Genomic DNA, 22136 nt, shown 5'->3' with positions numbered 1-22136 from the left:
CCAAACACATCTCGGAGCTCCGGATGTGTTCATGTAATGTATAATGATATTGAAAAGGAGAGATTTAACGTTAGTGATGGTGAATCTCGGTTACATCAAAAACTCCATGAATTCTCTGCCGGGAAATTCAGATCTTGGAAATCGCCTTTAAACGCTAAACATTGACACGCAGTGAGCCAGTGTGCACTGTAGAAGGGGCCCTGTCCAAATGAATGCTCAAGGATAAGTTATCAGTGCCCATGGTCCAGGCATTCCCTGATTCCAGTCTTGCACTCTTTGCGAAGTTTAAAATGCTGAATATTTCCGCAGTGGCAATGCATTGATTGATGACAAGCTCGAGTGATGTGGCGCAAATACGTACCTGCAAGACTAAAGATAGCCATGATTGGCAAAATGTACGTTGTCTATCAGCAATTCGAGTTCCACTTGTTGAGCGAGATCTTGTCATTTAGTGCAGACTTTAAAACATAACTGTTTTTGTGGTATCACGACACGCTGCTGATGATTGGGGCAACAACAGCGAGTTGAGCTGCAAGCATGTTGAGGAAGAGCATTGCATTTCGAAACACCACAGATACAATGTTCCCTGACCGGGAATCGAACCCGGGCCGCGGCAGTGAAAGCGCCGTATCCTAACCACTAGACCACCAGGGAAGCTGCTGCAAACGTTTCTGCCAGCAAGCAGACCAACCCAGTCTTTCCTCCTTGCTGTTTAGAAATTCTCATCACATTCGCGCCAGGGAAAACTGTTCGCAGCAAATGGCAGTTTTTGTGGAGAACATCAAAGACATGTCCGCGCAATCACAGCGTTAAGTGCGGCTAGGCATCCACTGAAATCCATTTCATTCTCTCCTTTTTCCGGGAATTTTCACTCTCGGTACCGTGTGAAGATTTCATTTGGTGCTTTTGTCCTGAAATGCAGCCTTTTGCTCATCTCCTGGCGACAGAACCGTTCTGTCTTTCTGTTCTGCTTTTAACCATTGACGGGAACAGCTCTCCAGTTCATCGGTTATGCGCAAAGCAAGAAACACGTATCAACAGAAAGTTGTGCTCTGCACACCGTCGGCAAAGAAGCAATGGCTGTTATTCCAAATCGTTCCCATCCCTTGGGATTCCGTGTGGATTTGTTTCGTTATGAAGATTTGATTGTAAAAGTTACTAAAAACCGAATAAAAATCATGAAAAATTGGGTTGGCTCATACGGGGATCATGCCCGCGCTCTTTGCTTTATTAATACCACGCCCTAAACGACCGATTTAACCGGCAACAAAATGCCCTTGGGCTGCGTGAAAGCAGAGCCTGAGATGATTTTGTATCCGGAACAAACTGGGTGATAGAGTAACTACATAAGAATTGAACACATCGCATCGCTTAAACATTGTTCACTCTTAGAAACATAGAAAATAGGTGCAGGAGCAGGCCATTCAGCTCTTCTAGCCTGCACCGCCATTCAATGAGTTCATGGCTGAACATGAAACTTCAGTACCATATACAAAACTGGGCAGAGTATAAATAGAACGTAACAGAGCGCTGAATCTAAAAAAAATCAAGTCGAAAATTAGTACCACGCAACCGCTGAACAGCCCAGCCCTCAACCACTGTCTCGATCTCAAACCAGCTTCTCCCCTTAAAATGAAGGAAACGTAAAATCACCAGATATTGCCGAAACCCGGGATTGAACCAGTGACCTTTAAATCTTCAGTCTCACGCTCTCCCAACTGGACTATTTCGGCACGACAGAAAACGAAGCAAAACTTTCTCACACCTTTTTGAAAGAAAACTTAAACCCCGGAAGGAATTGCCCCGCACACTCAGTCCTCATTTCGGGGCAATGGGTCCCAAACACATCTCGGAGCTCCGGATGTGTTCATGTAATGTATAATGATATTGAAAAGGAGAGATTTAACGTTAGTGATGGTGAATCTCGGTTACATCAAAAATTCCATGAATTCTCTGCCGGGAAATTCAGATCTTGGAAATCGCCTTTAAACGCTAAACTTTGACACGCAGTGAGCCAGTGTGCACTGTAGAAGGGGCCCTGTCCAAATGAATGCTCAAGGATAGGTTATCAGTGCCCATGGTCCAGGCATTCCCTGATTCCAGTCTTGCACTCTTTGCGAAGTTTAAAATGCTGAATATTTCCGCAGTGGCAATGCGTTGATTGATGACAAGCTCGAGTGATGTGGCGCAAATACGTACCTGGAAGACTAAAGATAGCCATGATTGGCAAAATGTACGTTGTCTATCAGCAATTGGAGTTCCACTTGTTGAGCGAGATCTTGTCATTTAGTGCAGACTTTAAAACATAAGTGTTTTTGTTGTATCACCACACGCTGCTGATGATTGGGGCAACAACAGCGAGTTGAGCTGCAAGCATGTTCAGGAACAACATTGCATTTCGAAGCACCGCAGATACAATGCTCCCTGACCGGGAATCGAACCCGGGCCGCGGCGGTGAAAGCGCCGAATCCTAACCACTAGACCACCAGGGAAGCTGCTGCAAACGTTTGTGCCAGCAAGCAGACCAACCCAGTCTTTCCTCCTTGCTGTTTAGAAATTCTCATCACATTCGCGCCAGGGAAAACTGTTCGCAGCAAATGGCAGTTTTTGTGGAGAACATCAAAGACATGTCCGCGCAATCACAGTGTTAAGTGCGGCTAGGCATCCACTGAAATCCATTTCATTCTCTCCTTTTTCCGGGAATTTTCACTCTCGGTACCGTGTGAAGATTTCATTTGGTGCTTTTGTCCTGAAATGCAGCCTTTTGCTCATCTCCTGGCGACAGAACCGTTCTGTCTTTCTGTTCTGCTTTTAACCATTGACGGGAACAGCTCTCCAGTTCATCGGTTATGCGCAAAGCAAGAACCACGTATCAACAGAAAGTTGTGCTCTGCACACCGTCGGCAAAGAAGCAATGGCTGTTATTCCAAATCGTTCCCATCCCTTGGGATTCCGTGTGGATTTGTTTCGTTATGAAGATTTGATTGTAAAAGTTACTAAAAACCGAATAAAAATCATGAAAAATTGGGTTGGCTCATACGGGGATCATGCCCGCGCTCTTTGCTTTATTAATACCACGCCCTAAACGACCGATTTAACCGGCAACAAAATGCCCTTGGGCTGCGTGAAAGCACAGCCTGAGATGATTTTGTATCCGGCACACACTGGGTGATAGAGTTACTGCATAAGAATTGAACACATTGCATCGCTTAAACATTGTTCACTCTTAGAAACATAGAAAATAGGTGCAGGAGCAGGCCATTCAGCTCTTCTAGCCTGCACCGCCATTCAATGAGTTCATGGCTGAACATGAAACTTCAGTACCATATACAAAACTGGGCAGAGTATAAATAGAACGTAACAGAAAAAGAGCGCTGAATCTAAAAAAAATCATGTCGAAAATTAGTACCACGCAACCGCTGAACAGCCCAGCCCTCAACCACTGTCTCGATCGAAAACCAGCTTCTCCCCTTAAAATGAAGGAAACGTAAAATCACCAGATATTGCCGAAACCCGAGATTGAACCAGTGACCTTTAAATCTTCAGTCTCACGCTCTCCCAACTGGACTATTTCGGCCCGACAGAAAACGAAGCAAAACTTTCTCACACCTTTTTGAAAGAAAACTTAAACCCCGGAAGGAATTGCCCCGCACACTGAGTCATCATTTCGGGGCAATGGGTCCCAAACACATCTCGGAGCTCCGGATGTGTTCATGTAATGTATAATGATATTGAAAAGGAGAGATTTAACGTTAGTGATGGTGAATCTCGGTTACATCAAAAACTCCATGAATTCTCTGCCGGGAAATTCAGATCTTGGAAATCGCCTTTAAACGCTAAACTTTGACACGCAGTGAGTCAGTGTGCACTGTAGAAGGGGCCCTGTCCAAATGAATGCTCAAGGATAAGTTATCATTGCCCATGGTCCAGGCATTCCCTGATTCCAGTCTTGCACTCTTTGCGAAGTTTAAAATGCTGAATATTTCCGCAGTAGCAATGCATTGATTGATGACAAGCTCGAGTGATGTGGCGCAAATACGTACCTGGAAGACCAAAGATAGCCATGATTGGCAAAATGTACGTTGTCTATCAGCAATTGGAGTTCCACTTGTTGAGCGAGATCTTGTCATTTAGTGCAGACTTTAAAACATAAGTGTTTTTGTGGTATCACGACACGCTGCTGATGATTGGGGCAACAACAGCGAGGTGAGCTGCAAGCATGTTGAGGAACAGCATTGCATTTCAAAACACCGCAGATACAATGTTCCCTGACCGGGAATCGAACCCGGGCCGCGGCGGTGAAAGCGCCGAATCCTAACCACTAGACCACCAGGGAAGCTGCTGCAAACGTTTGTGCCAGCAAGCAGACCAACCCAGTCTTTCATCCTTGCTGTTTAGAAATTCTCATCACATTCGCGCCAGGGAAAACTGTTCGCAGCAAATGGCAGTTTTTGTGGAGAACATCAAAGACATGTCCGCGCAATCACAGTGTTAAGTGCGGCTAGGCATCCACTGAAATCCATTTCATTCTCTCCTTTTTCCGGGAATTTTCACTCTCGGTACCGTGTGAAGATTTCATTTGGTGCTTTTGTCCTGAAATGCAGCCTTTTGCTCATCTCCTGGCGACAGAACCGTTCTGTCTTTCTGTTCTGCTTTTAACCATTGACGGGAACAGCTCTCCAGTTCATCGGTTATGCGCAAAGCAAGAACCACGTATCAACAGAAAGTTGTGCTCTGCACACCGTCGGCAAAGAAGCAATGGCTGTTATTCCAAATCGTTCCCATCCCTTGGGATTCCGTGTGGATTTGTTTCGTTATGAAGATTTGATTGTAAAAGTTACTAAAAACCGAATAAAAATCATGAAAAATTGGGTTGGCTCATACGGGGATCATGCCCGCGCTCTTTGCTTTATTAATACCACGCCCTAAACGACCGATTTAACCGGCAACAAAATGCCCTTGGGCTGCGTGAAAGCACAGCCTGAGATGATTTTGTATCCGGCACACACTGGGTGATAGAGTTACTGCATAAGAATTGAACACATTGCATCGCTTAAACATTGTTCACTCTTAGAAACATAGAAAATAGGTGCAGGAGCAGGCCATTCAGCTCTTCTAGCCTGCACCGCCATTCAATGAGTTCATGGCTGAACATGAAAGTTCAGTACCATATACAAAACTGGGCAGAGTATAAATAGAACGTAACAGAAAAAGAGCGCTGAATCTAAAAAAAATCATGTCGAAAATTAGTACCACGCAACCGCTGAACAGCCCAGCCCTCAACCACTGTCTCGATCTAAAACCAGCTTCTCCCCTTAAAATGAAGGAAACGTAAAATCACCAGATATTGCCGAAACCCGAGATTGAACCAGTGACCTTTAAATCTCCAGTCTCACGCTCTCCCAACTGGACTATTTCGGCCCGACAGAAAACGAAGCAAAACTTTCTCACACCTTTTTGAAAGAAAACTTAAACCCCGGAAGGAATTGCCCCGCACACTGAGTCATCATTTCGGGGCAATGGGTCCCAAACACATCTCGGAGCTCCGGATGTGTTCATGTAATGTATAATGATATTGAAAAGGAGAGATTTAACGTTAGTGATGGTGAATCTCGGTTACATCAAAAACTCCATGAATTCTCTGCCGGGAAATTCAGATCTTGGAAATCGCCTTTAAACGCTAAACTTTGACACGCAGTGAGCCAGTGTGCACTGTAGAAGGGGCCCTGTCCAAATGAATGCTCAAGGATAGGTTATCAGTGCCCATGGTCCAGGCATTCCCTGATTCCAGTCTTGCACTCTTTGCGAAGTTTAAAATGCTGAATATTTCCGCAGTGGCAATGCGTTGATTGATGACAAGCTCGAGTGATGTGGCGCAAATACGTACCTGGAAGACTAAAGATAGCCATGATTGGCAAAATGTACGTTGTCTATCAGCAATTGGAGTTCCACTTGTTGAGCGAGATCTTTTCATTTAGTGCAGACTTTAAAACATAAGTGTTTTTGTTGTATCACCACACGCTGCTGATGATTGGGGCAACAACAGCGAGTTGAGCTGCAAGCATGTTCAGGAACAACATTGCATTTCGAAGCACCGCAGATACAATGTTCCCTGACCGGGAATCGAACCCGGGCCGCGGCGGTGAAAGCGCCGAATCCTAACCACTAGACCACCAGGGAAGCTGCTGCAAACGTTTGTGCCAGCAAGCAGACCAACCCAGTCTTTCCTCCTTGCTGTTTAGAAATTCTCATCACATTCGCGCCAGGGAAAACTGTTCGCAGCAAATGGCAGTTTTTGTGGAGAACATCAAAGACATGTCCGCGCAATCACAGTGTTAAGTGCGGCTAGGCATCCACTGAAATCCATTTCATTCTCTCCTTTTTCCGGGAATTTTCACTCTCGGTACCGTGTGAAGATTTCATTTGGTGCTTTTGTCCTGAAATGCAGCCTTTTGCTCATCTCCTGGCGACAGAACCGTTCTGTCTTTCTGTTCTGCTTTTAACCATTGACGGGAACAGCTCTCCAGTTCATCGGTTATGCGCAAAGCAAGAACCACGTATCAACAGAAAGTTGTGCTCTGCACACCGTCGGCAAAGAAGCAATGGCTGTTATTCCAAATCGTTCCCATCCCTTGGGATTCCGTGTGGATTTGTTTCGTTATGAAGATTTGATTGTAAAAGTTACTAAAAACCGAATAAAAATCATGAAAAATTGGGTTGGCTCATACGGGGATCATGCCCGCGCTCTTTGCTTTATTAATACCACGCCCTAAACGACCGATTTAACCGGCAACAAAATGCCCTTGGGCTGCGTGAAAGCACAGCCTGAGATGATTTTGTATCCGGCACACACTGGGTGATAGAGTTACTGCATAAGAATTGAACACATTGCATCGCTTAAACATTGTTCACTCTTAGAAACATAGAAAATAGGTGCAGGAGCAGGCCATTCAGCTCTTCTAGCCTGCACCGCCATTCAATGAGTTCATGGCTGAACATGAAACTTCAGTACCATATACAAAACTGGGCAGAGTATAAATAGAACGTAACAGAAAAAGAGCGCTGAATCTAAAAAAAATCATGTCGAAAATTAGTACCACGCAACCGCTGAACAGCCCAGCCCTCAACCACTGTCTCGATCGAAAACCAGCTTCTCCCCTTAAAATGAAGGAAACGTAAAATCACCAGATATTGCCGAAACCCGAGATTGAACCAGTGACCTTTAAATCTTCAGTCTCACGCTCTCCCAACTGGACTATTTCGGCCCGACAGAAAACGAAGCAAAACTTTCTCACACCTTTTTGAAAGAAAACTTAAACCCCGGAAGGAATTGCCCCGCACACTGAGTCATCATTTCGGGGCAATGGGTCCCAAACACATCTCGGAGCTCCGGATGTGTTCATGTAATGTATAATGATATTGAAAAGGAGAGATTTAACGTTAGTGATGGTGAATCTCGGTTACATCAAAAACTCCATGAATTCTCTGCCGGGAAATTCAGATCTTGGAAATCGCCTTTAAACGCTAAACTTTGACACGCAGTGAGTCAGTGTGCACTGTAGAAGGGGCCCTGTCCAAATGAATGCTCAAGGATAAGTTATCATTGCCCATGGTCCAGGCATTCCCTGATTCCAGTCTTGCACTCTTTGCGAAGTTTAAATTGCTGAATATTTCCGCAGTGGCAATGCATTGATTGATGACAAGCTCGAGTGATGTGGCGCAAATACGTACCTGCAAGACTAAAGATAGCCATGATTGGCAAAATGTACGTTGTCTATCAGCAATTGGAGTTCCACTTGTTGAGCGAGATCTTGTCATTTAGTGCAGACTTTAAAACATAAGTGTTTTTGTTGTATCACCACACGCTGCTGATGATTGGGGCAACAACAGCGAGTTGAGCTGCAAGCATGTTCAGGAACAACATTGCATTTCGAAGCACCGCAGATACAATGTTCCCTGACCGGGAATCGAACCCGGGCCGCGGCGGTGAAATCGCCGAATCCTAACCACTAGACCACCAGGGAAGCTGCTGCAAACGTTTGTGCCAGCAAGCAGACCAACCCAGTCTTTCCTCCTTGCTGTTTAGAAATTCTCATCACATTCGCGCCAGGGAAAACTGTTCGCAGCAAATGGCAGTTTTTGTGGAGAACATCAAAGACATGTCCGCGCAATCACAGTGTTAAGTGCGGCTAGGCATCCACTGAAATCCATTTCATTCTCTCCTTTTTCCGGGAATTTTCACTCTCGGTACCGTGTGAAGATTTCATTTGGTGCTTTTGTCCTGAAATGCAGCCTTTTGCTCATCTCCTGGCGACAGAACCGTTCTGTCTTTCTGTTCTGCTTTTAACCATTGACGGGAACAGCTCTCCAGTTCATCGGTTATGCGCAAAGCAAGAACCACGTATCAACAGAAAGTTGTGCTCTGCACACCGTCGGCAAAGAAGCAATGGCTGTTATTCCAAATCGTTCCCATCCCTTGGGATTCCGTGTGGATTTGTTTCGTTATGAAGATTTGATTGTAAAAGTTACTAAAAACCGAATAAAAATCATGAAAAATTGGGTTGGCTCATACGGGGATCATGCCCGCGCTCTTTGCTTTATTAATACCACGCCCTAAACGACCGATTTAACCGGCAACAAAATGCCCTTGGGCTGCGTGAAAGCACAGCCTGAGATGATTTTGTATCCGGCACACACTGGGTGATAGAGTTACTGCATAAGAATTGAACACATTGCATCGCTTAAACATTGTTCACTCTTAGAAACATAGAAAATAGGTGCAGGAGCAGGCCATTCAGCTCTTCTAGCCTGCACCGCCATTCAATGAGTTCATGGCTGAACATGAAACTTCAGTACCATATACAAAACTGGGCAGAGTATAAATAGAACGTAACAGAAAAAGAGCGCTGAATCTAAAAAAAATCATGTCGAAAATTAGTACCACGCAACCGCTGAACAGCCCAGCCCTCAACCACTGTCTCGATCGAAAACCAGCTTCTCCCCTTAAAATGAAGGAAACGTAAAATCACCAGATATTGCCGAAACCCGAGATTGAACCAGTGACCTTTAAATCTTCAGTCTCACGCTCTCCCAACTGGACTATTTCGGCCCGACAGAAAACGAAGCAAAACTTTCTCACACCTTTTTGAAAGAAAACTTAAACCCCGGAAGGAATTGCCCCGCACACTGAGTCATCATTTCGGGGCAATGGGTCCCAAACACATCTCGGAGCTCCGGATGTGTTCATGTAATGTATAATGATATTGAAAAGGAGAGATTTAACGTTAGTGATGGTGAATCTCGGTTACATCAAAAACTCCATGAATTCTCTGCCGGGAAATTCAGATCTTGGAAATCGCCTTTAAACGCTAAACTTTGACACGCAGTGAGTCAGTGTGCACTGTAGAAGGGGCCCTGTCCAAATGAATGCTCAAGGATAAGTTATCATTGCCCATGGTCCAGGCATTCCCTGATTCCAGTCTTGCACTCTTTGCGAAGTTTAAATTGCTGAATATTTCCGCAGTGGCAATGCATTGATTGATGACAAGCTCGAGTGATGTGGCGCAAATACGTACCTGCAAGACTAAAGATAGCCATGATTGGCAAAATGTACGTTGTCTATCAGCAATTGGAGTTCCACTTGTTGAGCGAGATCTTGTCATTTAGTGCAGACTTTAAAACATAAGTGTTTTTGTTGTATCACCACACGCTGCTGATGATTGGGGCAACAACAGCGAGTTGAGCTGCAAGCATGTTCAGGAACAACATTGCATTTCGAAGCACCGCAGATACAATGTTCCCTGACCGGGAATCGAACCCGGGCCGCGGCGGTGAAAGCGCCGAATCCTAACCACTAGACCACCAGGGAAGCTGCTGCAAACGTTTGTGCCAGCAAGCAGACCAACCCAGTCTTTCCTCCTTGCTGTTTAGAAATTCTCATCACATTCGCGCCAGGGAAAACTGTTCGCAGCAAATGGCAGTTTTTGTGGAGAACATCAAAGACATGTCCGCGCAATCACAGTGTTAAGTGCGGCTAGGCATCCACTGAAATCCATTTCATTCTCTCCTTTTTCCGGGAATTTTCACTCTCGGTACCGTGTGAAGATTTCATTTGGTGCTTTTGTCCTGAAATGCAGCCTTTTGCTCATCTCCTGGCGACAGAACCGTTCTGTCTTTCTGTTCTGCTTTTAACCATTGACGGGAACAGCTCTCCAGTTCATCGGTTATGCGCAAAGCAAGAACCACGTATCAACAGAAAGTTGTGCTCTGCACACCGTCGGCAAAGAAGCAATGGCTGTTATTCCAAATCGTTCCCATCCCTTGGGATTCCGTGTGGATTTGTTTCGTTATGAAGATTTGATTGTAAAAGTTACTAAAAACCGAATAAAAATCATGAAAAATTGGGTTGGCTCATACGGGGATCATGCCCGCGCTCTTTGCTTTATTAATACCACGCCCTAAACGACCGATTTAACCGGCAACAAAATGCCCTTGGGCTGCGTGAAAGCACAGCCTGAGATGATTTTGTATCCGGCACACACTGGGTGATAGAGTTACTGCATAAGAATTGAACACATTGCATCGCTTAAACATTGTTCACTCTTAGAAACATAGAAAATAGGTGCAGGAGCAGGCCATTCAGCTCTTCTAGCCTGCACCGCCATTCAATGAGTTCATGGCTGAACATGAAACTTCAGTACCATATACAAAACTGGGCAGAGTATAAATAGAACGTAACAGAAAAAGAGCGCTGAATCTAAAAAAAATCATGTCGAAAATTAGTACCACGCAACCGCTGAACAGCCCAGCCCTCAACCACTGTCTCGATCGAAAACCAGCTTCTCCCCTTAAAATGAAGGAAACGTAAAATCACCAGATATTGCCGAAACCCGAGATTGAACCAGTGACCTTTAAATCTTCAGTCTCACGCTCTCCCAACTGGACTATTTCGGCCCGACAGAAAACGAAGCAAAACTTTCTCACACCTTTTTGAAAGAAAACTTAAACCCCGGAAGGAATTGCCCCGCACACTGAGTCATCATTTCGGGGCAATGGGTCCCAAACACATCTCGGAGCTCCGGATGTGTTCATGTAATGTATAATGATATTGAAAAGGAGAGATTTAACGTTAGTGATGGTGAATCTCGGTTACATCAAAAACTCCATGAATTCTCTGCCGGGAAATTCAGATCTTGGAAATCGCCTTTAAACGCTAAACTTTGACACGCAGTGAGTCAGTGTGCACTGTAGAAGGGGCCCTGTCCAAATGAATGCTCAAGGATAAGTTATCATTGCCCATGGTCCAGGCATTCCCTGATTCCAGTCTTGCACTCTTTGCGAAGTTTAAATTGCTGAATATTTCCGCAGTGGCAATGCATTGATTGATGACAAGCTCGAGTGATGTGGCGCAAATACGTACCTGCAAGACTAAAGATAGCCATGATTGGCAAAATGTACGTTGTCTATCAGCAATTGGAGTTCCACTTGTTGAGCGAGATCTTGTCATTTAGTGCAGACTTTAAAACATAAGTGTTTTTGTGGTATCACGACACGCTGCTGATGATTGGGGCAACAACAGCGAGGTGAGCTGCAAGCATGTTGAGGAACAGCATTGCATTTCGAAACACCGCAGATACAATGTTGCCTGACCGGGAATCGAACCCGGGCCGCGGCGGTGAAAGCGCCGAATCCTAACCACTAGACCACCAGGGAAGCTGCTGCAAACGTTTGTGCCAGCAAGCAGACCAACCCAGTCTTTCCTCCTTGCTGTTTAGAAATTCTCATCACATTCGCGCCAGGGAAAACTGTTCGCAGCAAATGGCAGTTTTTGTGGAGAACATCAAAGACATGTCCGCGCAATCACAGTGTTAAGTGCGGCTAGGCATCCACTGAAATCCATTTCATTCTCTCCTTTTTCCGGGAATTTTCACTCTCGGTACCGTGTGAAGATTTCATTTGGTGCTTTTGTCCTGAAATGCAGCCTTTTGCTCATCTCCTGGCGACAGAACCGTTCTGTCTTTCTGTTCTGCTTTTAACCATTGACGGGAACAGCTCTCCAGTTCATCGGTTATGCGCAAAGCAAGAACCACGTATCAACAGAAAGTTGTGCTCTGCACACCGTCGGCAAAGAAGCAATGGCTGTTATTCCAAATCGTTCCCATCCCTTGGGATTCCGTGTGGATTTGTTTCGTTATGAAGATTTGATTGTAAAAGTTACTAAAAACCGAATAAAAATCATGAAAAATTGGGTTGGCTCATACGGGGATCATGCCCGCGCTCTTTGCTTTATTAATACCACGCCCTAAACGACCGATTTAACCGGCAACAAAATGCCCTTGGGCTGCGTGAAAGCACAGCCTGAGATGATTTTGTATCCGGCACACACTGGGTGATAGAGTTACTGCATAAGAATTGAACACATTGCATCGCTTAAACATTGTTCACTCTTAGAAACATAGAAAATAGGTGCAGGAGCAGGCCATTCAGCTCTTCTAGCCTGCACCGCCATTCAATGAGTTCATGGCTGAACATGAAAGTTCAGTACCATATACAAAACTGGGCAGAGTATAAATAGAACGTAACAGAAAAAGAGCGCTGAATCTAAAAAAAATCATGTCGAAAATTAGTACCACGCAACCGCTGAACAGCCCAGCCCTCAACCACTGTCTCGATCCAAAACCAGCTTCTCCCCTTAAAATGAAGGAAACGTAAAATCACCAGATATTGCCGAAACCCGAGATTGAACCAGTGACCTTTAAATCTTCAGTCTCACGCTCTCCCAACTGGACTATTTCGGCCCGACAGAAAACGAAGCAAAACTTTCTCACACCTTTTTGAAAGAAAACTTAAACCCCGGAAGGAATTGCCCCGCACACTGAGTCATCATTTCGGGGCAATGGGTCCCAAACACATCTCGGAGCTCCGGATGTGTTCATGTAATGTATAATGATATTGAAAAGGAGAGATTTAACGTTAGTGATGGTGAATCTCGGTTACATCAAAAACTCCATGAATTCTCTGCCGGGAAATTCAGATCTTGGAAATCGCCTTTAAACGCTAAACTTTGACACGCAGTGAGTCAGTGTGCACTGTAGAAGGGGCCCTGTCCAAATGAATGCTCAAGGATAAGTTATCAGTGCCCATGGTCCAGGCATTCCCTGATTCCAGTCTTGCACTCTTTGCGAAGTTTAAAATGCTGAATATTTCCGCAGTAGCAATGCATTGATTGATGACAAGCTCGAGTGATGTGGCGCAAATACGTACCTGGAAGACCAAAGATAGCCATGATTGGCAAAATGTACGTTGTCTATCAGCAATTGGAGTTCCACTTGTTGAGCGAGATCTTGTCATTTAGTGCAGACTTTAAAACATAAGTGTTTTTCTGGTATCACGACACGCTGCTGATGATTGGGGCAACAACAGCGAGGTGAGCTGCAAGCATGTTGAGGAACAACATTGCATTTCGAAGCACCGCAGATACAATGTTCCCTGACCGGGCATCGAACCCGGGCCGCGGCGGTGAAAGCGCCGAATCCTAACCACTAGACCACCAGGGAAGCTGCTGCAAACGTTTGTGGCAGCAAGCAGACCAACCCAGTCTTTCCTCCTTGCTGTTTAGAAATTCTCATCACATTCGCGCCAGGGAAAACTGTTCGCAGCAAATGGCAGTTTTTGTGGAGAACATCAAAGACATGTCCGCGCAATCACAGTGTTAAGTGCGGCTAGGCATCCACTGAAATCCATTTCATTCTCTCCTTTTTCCGGGAATTTTCACTCTCGGTACCGTGTGAAGATTTCATTTGGTGCTTTTGTCCTGAAATGCAGCCTTTTGCTCATCTCCTGGCGACAGAACCGTTCTGTCTTTCTGTTCTGCTTTTAACCATTGACGGGAACAGCTCTCCAGTTCATCGGTTATGCGCAAAGCAAGAACCACGTATCAACAGAAAGTTGTGCTCTGCACACCGTCGGCAAAGAAGCAATGGCTGTTATTCCAAATCGTTCCCATCCCTTGGGATTCCGTGTGGATTTGTTTCGTTATGAAGATTTGATTGTAAAAGTTACTAAAAACCGAATAAAAATCATGAAAAATTGGGTTGGCTCATACGGGGATCATGCCCGCGCTCTTTGCTTTATTAATACCACGCCCTAAACGACCGATTTAACCGGCAACAAAATGCCCTTGGGCTGCGTGAAAGCACAGCCTGAGATGATTTTGTATCCGGCACACACTGGGTGATAGAGTTACTGCATAAGAATTGAACACATTGCATCGCTTAAACATTGTTCACTCTTAGAAACATAGAAAATAGGTGCAGGAGCAGGCCATTCAGCTCTTCTAGCCTGCACCGCCATTCAATGAGTTCATGGCTGAACATGAAAGTTCAGTACCATATACAAAACTGGGCAGAGTATAAATAGAACGTAACAGAAAAAGAGCGCTGAATCTAAAAAAAATCATGTCGAAAATTAGTACCACGCAACCGCTGAACAGCCCAGCCCTCAACCACTGTCTCGATCTAAAACCAGCTTCTCCCCTTAAAATGAAGGAAACGTAAAATCACCAGATATTGCCGAAACCCGAGATTGAACCAGTGACCTTTAAATCTTCAGTCTCACGCTCTCCCAACTGGACTATTTCGGCCCGACAGAAAACGAAGCAAAACTTTCTCACACCTTTTTGAAAGAAAACTTAAACCGCGGAAGGAATTGCCCCGCACACTGAGTCATCATTTCGGGGCAATGGGTCCCAAACACATCTCGGAGCTCCGGATGTGTTCATGTAATGTATAATGATATTGAAAAGGAGAGATTTAACGTTAGTGATGGTGAATCTCGGTTACATCAAAAACTCCATGAATTCTCTGCCGGGAAATTCAGATCTTGGAAATCGCCTTTAAACGCTAAACTTTGACACGCAGTGAGTCAGTGTGCACTGTAGAAGGGGCCCTGTCCAAATGAATGCTCAAGGATAAGTTATCAGTGCCCATGGTCCAGGCATTCCCTGATTCCAGTCTTGCACTCTTTGCGAAGTTTAAAATGCTGAATATTTCCGCAGTAGCAATGCATTGATTGATGACAAGCTCGAGTGATGTGGCGCAAATACGTACCTGGAAGACCAAAGATAGCCATGATTGGCAAAATGTACGTTGTCTATCAGCAATTGGAGTTCCACTTGTTGAGCGAGATCTTGTCATTTAGTGCAGACTTTAAAACATAAGTGTTTTTCTGGTATCACGACACGCTGCTGATGATTGGGGCAACAACAGCGAGGTGAGCTGCAAGCATGTTGAGGAACAACATTGCATTTCGAAGCACCGCAGATACAATGTTCCCTGACCGGGAATCGAACCCGGGCCGCGGCGGTGAAAGCGCCGAATCCTAACCACTAGACCACCAGGGAAGCTGCTGCAAACGTTTGTGCCAGCAAGCAGACCAACCCAGTCTTTCCTCCTTGCTGTTTAGAAATTCTCATCACATTCGCGCCAGGGAAAACTGTTCGCAGCAAATGGCAGTTTTTGTGGAGAACATCAAAGACATGTCCGCGCAATCACAGTGTTAAGTGCGGCTAGGCATCCACTGAAATCCATTTCATTCTCTCCTTTTTCCGGGAATTTTCACTCTCGGTACCGTGTGAAGATTTCATTTGGTGCTTTTGTCCTGAAATGCAGCCTTTTGCTCATCTCCTGGCGACAGAACCGTTCTGTCTTTCTGTTCTGCTTTTAACCATTGACGGGAACAGCTCTCCAGTTCATCGGTTATGCGCAAGAACCACGTATCAACAGAAAGTTGTGCTCTGCACACCGTCGGCAAAGAAGCAATGGCTGTTATTCCAAATCGTTCCCATCCCTTGGGATTCCGTGTGGATTTGTTTCGTTATGAAGATTTGATTGTAAAAGTTACTAAAAACCGAATAAAAATCATGAAAAATTGGGTTGGCTCATACGGGGATCATGCCCGCGCTCTTTGCTTTATTAATACCACGCCCTAAACGACCGATTTAACCGGCAACAAAATGCCCTTGGGCTGCGTGAAAGCACAGCCTGAGATGATTTTGTATCCGGCACACACTGGGTGATAGAGTTACTGCATAAGAATTGAACACATTGCATCGCTTAAACATTGTTCACTCTTAGAAACATAGAAAATAGGTGCAGGAGCAGGCCATTCAGCTCTTCTAGCCTGCACCGCCATTCAATGAGTTCATGGCTGAACATGAAACTTCAGTACCATATACAAAACTGGGCAGAGTATAAATAGAACGTAACAGAAAAAGAGCGCTGAATCTAAAAAAAATCATGTCGAAAATTAGTACCACGCAACCGCTGAACAGCCCAGCCCTCAACCACTGTCTCGATCTGAAACCAGCTTCTCCCCTTAAAATGAAGGAAACGTAAAATCACCAGATATTGCCGAAACCCGGGATTGAACCAGTGACCTTTAAATCTTCAGTCTCACGCTCTCCCAACTGGACTATTTCGGCCCGACAGAAAACGAAGCAAAACTTTCTCACACCTTTTTGAAAGAAAACTTAAACCCCGGAAGGAATTGCCCCGCACACTGAGTCATCATTTCGGGGCAATGGGTCCCAAACACATCTCGGAGCTCCGGATGTGTTCATGTAATGTATAATGATATTGAAAAGGAGAGATTTAACGTTAGTGATGGTGAATCTCGGTTACATCAAAAACTCCATGAATTCTCTGCCGGGAAATTCAGATCTTGGAAATCGCCTTTAAACGCTAAACTTTGACACGCAGTGAGTCAGTGTGCACTGTAGAAGGGGCCCTGTCCAAATGAATGCTCAAGGATAAGTTATCAGTGCCCATGGTCCAGGCATTCCCTGATTCCAGTCTTGCACTCTTTGCGAAGTTTAAAATGCTGAATATTTCCGCAGTAGCAATGCATTGATTGATGACAAGCTCGAGTGATGTGGCGCAAATACGTACCTGGAAGACCAAAGATAGCCATGATTGGCAAAATGTACGTTGTCTATCAGCAATTGGAGTTCCACTTGTTGAGCGAGATCTTGTCATTTAGTGCAGTTTTTAAAACATAAGTGTTTTTGTGGTATCACGACACGCTGCTGATGATTGGGGCAACAACAGCGAGGTGAGCTGCAAGCATGTTGAGGAACAGCATTGCATTTCGAAACACCGCAGATACAATGTTCCCTGACCGGGAATCGAACCCGGGCCGCGGCGGTGAAAGCGCCGAATCCTAACCACTAGACCACCAGGGAAGCTGCTGCAAACGTTTGTGCCAGCAAGCAGACCAACCCAGTCTTTCCTCCTTGCTGTTTAGAAATTCTCATCACATTCGCGCCAGGGAAAACTGTTCGCAGCAAATGTCAGTTTTTGTGGAGAACATCAAAGACATGTCCGCGCAATCACAGTGTTAAGTGCGGCTAGGCATCCACTGAAATCCATTTCATTCTCTCCTTTTTCCGGGAATTTTCACTCTCGGTACCGTGTGAAGATTTCATTTGGTGCTTTTGTCCTGAAATGCAGCCTTTTGCTCATCTCCTGGCGACAGAACCGTTCTGTCTTTCTGTTCTGCTTTTAACCATTGACGGGAACAGCTCTCCAGTTCATCGGTTATGCGCAAAGCAAGAACCACGTATCAACAGAAAGTTGTGCTCTGCACACCGTCGGCAAAGAAGCAATGGCTGTTATTCCAAATCGTTCCCATCCCTTGGGATTCCGTGTGGATTTGTTTCGTTATGAAGATTTGATTGTAAAAGTTACTAAAAACCGAATAAAAATCATGAAAAATTGGGTTGGCTCATACGGGGATCATGCCCGCGCTCTTTGCTTTATTAATACCACGCCCTAAACGACCGATTTAACCGGCAACAAAATGCCCTTGGGCTGCGTGAAAGCAGAGCCTGAGATGATTTTGTATCCGGAACACACTGGGTGATAGAGTAACTGCATAAGAATTGAACACATCGCATCGCTTAAACATTGTTCACTCTTAGAACAATAGAAAATAGGTGCAGGAGCAGGCCATTCAGCTCTTCTAGCCTGCACCGCCATTCAATGAGTTCATGGCTGAACATGAAACTTCAGTACCATATACAAAACTGGGCAGAGTATAAATAGAACGTAACAGAGCGCTGAATCTAAAAAAAATCATGTCGAAAATTAGTACCACGCAACCGCTGAACAGCCCAGCCCTCAACCACTGTCTCGATCTCAAACCAGCTTCTCCCCTTAAAATGAAGGAAACGTAAAATCACCAGATATTGCCGAAACCCGGGATTGAACCAGTGACCTTTAAATCTTCAGTCTCACGCTCTCCCAACTGGACTATTTCGGCACGACAGAAAACGAAGCAAAACTTACTCACACCTTTTTGAAAGAAAACTTAAACCCCGGAAGGAATTGCCCCGCACACTCAGTCCTCATTTCGGGGCAATGGGTCCCAAACACATCTCGGAGCTCCGGATGTGTTCATGTAATGTATAATGATATTGAAAAGGAGAGATTTAACGTTAGTGATGGTGAATCTCGGTTACATCAAAAACTCCATGAATTCTCTGCCGGGAAATTCAGATCTTGGAAATCGCCTTTAAACGCTAAACATTGACACGCAGTGAGCCAGTGTGCACTGTAGAAGGGGCCCTGTCCAAATGAATGCTCAAGGATAAGTTATCAGTGCCCATGGTCCAGGCATTCCCTGATTCCAGTCTTGCACTCTTTGCGAAGTTTAAAATGCTGAATATTTCCGCAGTGGCAATGCATTGATTGATGACAAGCTCGAGTGATGTGGCGCAAATACGTACCTGCAAGACTAAAGATAGCCATGATTGGCAAAATGTACGTTGTCTATCAGCAATTGGAGTTCCACTTGTTGAGCGAGATCTTGTCATTTTGTGCAGACTTGAAAACAGAAGTGTTTTTGTTGTATCACCACACGCTGCTGATGATTGGGGCAACAACAGCGAGTTGAGCTGCAAGCATGTTCAGGAACAACATTGCATTTCGAAGCACCGCAGATACAATGTTCCCTGACCGGGAATCGAACCCGGGCCGCGGCGGTGAAAGCGCCGAATCCTAACCACTAGACCACCAGGGAAGCTGCTGCAAACGTTTGTGCCAGCAAGCAGACCAACCCAGTCTTTCCTCCTTGCTGTTTAGAAATTCTCATCACATTCGCGCCAGGGAAAACTGTTCGCAGCAAATGGCAGTTTTTGTGGAGAACATCAAAGACATGTCCGCGCAATCACAGCCTTAAGTGCGGCTAGGCATCCACTGAAATCCATTTCATTCTCTCCTTTTTCCGGGAATTTTCACTCTCGGTACCGTGTGAAGATTTCATTTGGCGCTTTTGTCCTGAAATGCAGCCTTTTGCTCATCTCCTGGCGACAGAACCGTTCTGTCTTTCTGTTCTGCTTTTAACCATTGACGGGAACAGGTCTCCAGTTCATCGGTTATGCGCAAAGCAAGAAACACGTATCAACAGAAAGTTGTGCTCTGCACACCGTCGGCAAAGAAGCAATGGCTGTTATTCCAAATCGTTCCCATCCCTTGGGATTCCGTGTGGATTTGTTTCGTTATGAAGATTTGATTGTAAAAGTTACTAAAAACCGAATAAAAATCATGAAAAATTGGGATGGCGCATACGGGGATCGGGCCCGCGCTTTTGGCTTTATTAATACCACGCCCTAAACGACCGATTTAACCGGCAACAAAATGCCCTTGGGCTGCGTGAAAGCACAGCCTGAGATGATTTTGTATCCGGCACACACTGGGTGATAGAGTTACTGCATAAGAATTGAACACGTTGCATCGCTTAAACATTGTTCACTCTTAGAAACATAGAAAATAGGTGCAGGAGCAGGCCATTCAGCTCTTCTAGCCTGCACCGCCATTCAATGAGTTCATGGCTGAACATGAAACTTCAGTACCATATACAAAACTGGGCAGAGTATAAATAGAACGTAACAGAAAAAGAGCGCTGAATCTAAAAAAAATCATGTCGAAAATTAGTACCACGCAACCGCTGAACAGCCCAGCCCTCAACCACTGTCTCGATCTAAAACCAGCTTCTCCCCTTAAAATGAAGGAAACGTAAAATCACCAGATATTGCCGAAACCCGGGATTGAACCAGTGACCTTTAAATCTTCAGTCTCACGCTCTCCCAACTGGACTATTTCGGCCCGACAGAAAACGAAGCAAAACTTTCTCACACCTTTTTGAAAGAAAACTTAAACCCCGGAAGGAATTGCCCCGCACACTGAGTCATCATTTCGGGGCAATGGGTCCCAAACACATCTCGGAGCTCCGGATGTGTTCATGTAATGTATAATGATATTGAAAAGGAGAGATTTAACGTTAGTGATGGTGAATCTCGGTTACATCAAAAACTCCATGAATTCTCTGCCGGGAAATTCAGATCTTGGAAATCGCCTTTAAACGCTAAACATTGACACGCAGTGAGCCAGTGTGCACTGTAGAAGGGGCCCTGTCCAAATGAATGCTCAAGGATAAGTTATCAGTGCCCATGGTCCAGGCATTCCCTGATTCCAGTCTTGCACTCTTTGCGAAGTTTAAAATGCTGAATATTTCCGCAGTGGCAATGCATTGATTGATGACAAGCTCGAGTGATGTGGCGCAAATACGTACCTGCAAGACTAAAGATAGCCATGATTGGCAAAATGTACGTTGTCTATCAGCAATTGGAGTTCCACTTGTTGAGCGAGATCTTGTCATTTTGTGCAGACTTGAAAACAGAAGTGTTTTTGTTGTATCACCACACGCTGCTGATGATTGGGGCAACAACAGCGAGTTGAGCTGCAAGCATGTTCAGGAACAACATTGCATTTCGAAGCACCGCAGATACAATGTTCCCTGACCGGGAATCGAACCCGGGCCGCGGCGGTGAAAGCGCCGAATCCTAACCACTAGACCACCAGGGAAGCTGCTGCAAACATTTGTGCCAGCAAGCAGACCAACCCAGTCTTTCCTCCTTGCTGTTTAGAAATTCTCATCACATTCGCGCCAGGGAAAACTGTTCGCAGCAAATGGCAGTTTTTGTGGAGAACATCAAAGACATGTCCGCGCAATCACAGCCTTAAGTGCGGCTAGGCATCCACTGAAATCCATTTCATTCTCTCCTTTTTCCGGGAATTTTCACTCTCGGTACCGTGTGAAGATTTCATTTGGCGCTTTTGTCCTGAAATGCAGCCTTTTGCTCATCTCCTGGCGACAGAACCGTTCTGTCTTTCTGTTCTGCTTTTAACCATTGACGGGAACAGGTCTCCAGTTCATCGGTTATGCGCAAAGCAAGAAACACGTATCAACAGAAAGTTGTGCTCTGCACACCGTCGGCAAAGAAGCAATGGCTGTTATTCCAAATCGTTCCCATCCCTTGGGATTCCGTGTGGATTTGTTTCGTTATGAAGATTTGATTGTAAAAGTTACTAAAAACCGAATAAAAATCATGAAAAATTGGGATGGCGCATACGGGGATCGGGCCCGCGCTTTTGGCTTTATTAATACCACGCCCTAAACGACCGATTTAACCGGCAACAAAATGCCCTTGGGCTGCGTGAAAGCACAGCCTGAGATGATTTTGTATCCGGCACACACTGGGTGATAGAGTTACTGCATAAGAATTGAACACGTTGCATCGCTTAAACATTGTTCACTCTTAGAAACATAGAAAATAGGTGCAGGAGCAGGCCATTCAGCTCTTCTAGCCTGCACCGCCATTCAATGAGTTCATGGCTGAACATGAAACTTCAGTACCATATACAAAACTGGGCAGAGTATAAATAGAACGTAACAGAAAAAGAGCGCTGAATCTAAAAAAAATCATGTCGAAAATTAGTACCACGCAACCGCTGAACAGCCCAGCCCTCAACCACTGTCTCGATCTAAAACCAGCTTCTCCCCTTAAAATGAAGGAAACGTAAAATTACCAGATATTGCCGAAACCCGGGATTGAACCAGTGACCTTTAAATCTTCAGTCTCACGCTCTCCCAACTGGACTATTTCGGCCCGACAGAAAACGAAGCAAAACTTTCTCACACCTTTTTGAAAGAAAACTTAAACCCCGGAAGGAATTGCCCCGCACACTGAGTCATCATTTCGGGGCAATGGGTCCCAAACACATCTCGGAGCTCCGGAT

The 22136-nt window shown here is 45.1% G+C and overlaps 12 non-coding genes across 12 annotated transcripts; all 12 read right to left on the bottom strand.

Annotated features, from left to right (window-relative positions):
* Positions 1 to 582: 582 nt before the first annotated feature.
* trnae-uuc (transfer RNA glutamic acid (anticodon UUC)) lies at positions 583 to 654 on the bottom strand. The gene has a single exon. It is a non-coding gene; the product is annotated as a tRNA-Glu (tRNA).
* A 1766-nt stretch (positions 655 to 2420) lies between these two features.
* On the bottom strand, positions 2421 to 2492 carry trnae-uuc (transfer RNA glutamic acid (anticodon UUC)). The gene has a single exon. It is a non-coding gene; the product is annotated as a tRNA-Glu (tRNA).
* A 1772-nt stretch (positions 2493 to 4264) lies between these two features.
* Positions 4265 to 4336, bottom strand: trnae-uuc (transfer RNA glutamic acid (anticodon UUC)). The gene has a single exon. It is a non-coding gene; the product is annotated as a tRNA-Glu (tRNA).
* A 1772-nt stretch (positions 4337 to 6108) lies between these two features.
* On the bottom strand, positions 6109 to 6180 carry trnae-uuc (transfer RNA glutamic acid (anticodon UUC)). Its single transcript has one exon. It is a non-coding gene; the product is annotated as a tRNA-Glu (tRNA).
* Positions 6181 to 7952: 1772 nt separating this feature from the next.
* Positions 7953 to 8024, bottom strand: trnae-uuc (transfer RNA glutamic acid (anticodon UUC)). The gene has a single exon. It is a non-coding gene; the product is annotated as a tRNA-Glu (tRNA).
* A 1772-nt stretch (positions 8025 to 9796) lies between these two features.
* Positions 9797 to 9868, bottom strand: trnae-uuc (transfer RNA glutamic acid (anticodon UUC)). Its single transcript has one exon. It is a non-coding gene; the product is annotated as a tRNA-Glu (tRNA).
* Positions 9869 to 11640: 1772 nt separating this feature from the next.
* Positions 11641 to 11712, bottom strand: trnae-uuc (transfer RNA glutamic acid (anticodon UUC)). Its single transcript has one exon. It is a non-coding gene; the product is annotated as a tRNA-Glu (tRNA).
* A 1772-nt stretch (positions 11713 to 13484) lies between these two features.
* On the bottom strand, positions 13485 to 13556 carry trnae-uuc (transfer RNA glutamic acid (anticodon UUC)). The gene has a single exon. It is a non-coding gene; the product is annotated as a tRNA-Glu (tRNA).
* A 1772-nt stretch (positions 13557 to 15328) lies between these two features.
* Positions 15329 to 15400, bottom strand: trnae-uuc (transfer RNA glutamic acid (anticodon UUC)). Its single transcript has one exon. It is a non-coding gene; the product is annotated as a tRNA-Glu (tRNA).
* Positions 15401 to 17167: 1767 nt separating this feature from the next.
* trnae-uuc (transfer RNA glutamic acid (anticodon UUC)) lies at positions 17168 to 17239 on the bottom strand. The gene has a single exon. It is a non-coding gene; the product is annotated as a tRNA-Glu (tRNA).
* A 1766-nt stretch (positions 17240 to 19005) lies between these two features.
* Positions 19006 to 19077, bottom strand: trnae-uuc (transfer RNA glutamic acid (anticodon UUC)). The gene has a single exon. It is a non-coding gene; the product is annotated as a tRNA-Glu (tRNA).
* A 1772-nt stretch (positions 19078 to 20849) lies between these two features.
* Positions 20850 to 20921, bottom strand: trnae-uuc (transfer RNA glutamic acid (anticodon UUC)). Its single transcript has one exon. It is a non-coding gene; the product is annotated as a tRNA-Glu (tRNA).
* Between the last annotated feature and the right edge of the window lie 1215 nt (positions 20922 to 22136).

The sequence above is a fragment of the Pristiophorus japonicus genome, unplaced genomic scaffold (genome assembly GCF_044704955.1).
Source record: "Pristiophorus japonicus isolate sPriJap1 unplaced genomic scaffold, sPriJap1.hap1 HAP1_SCAFFOLD_282, whole genome shotgun sequence".
NCBI classification, from domain to species: Eukaryota; Metazoa; Chordata; class Chondrichthyes; family Pristiophoridae; genus Pristiophorus; species Pristiophorus japonicus.
This window is presented reverse-complemented; position numbering and strand designations above follow the sequence as displayed.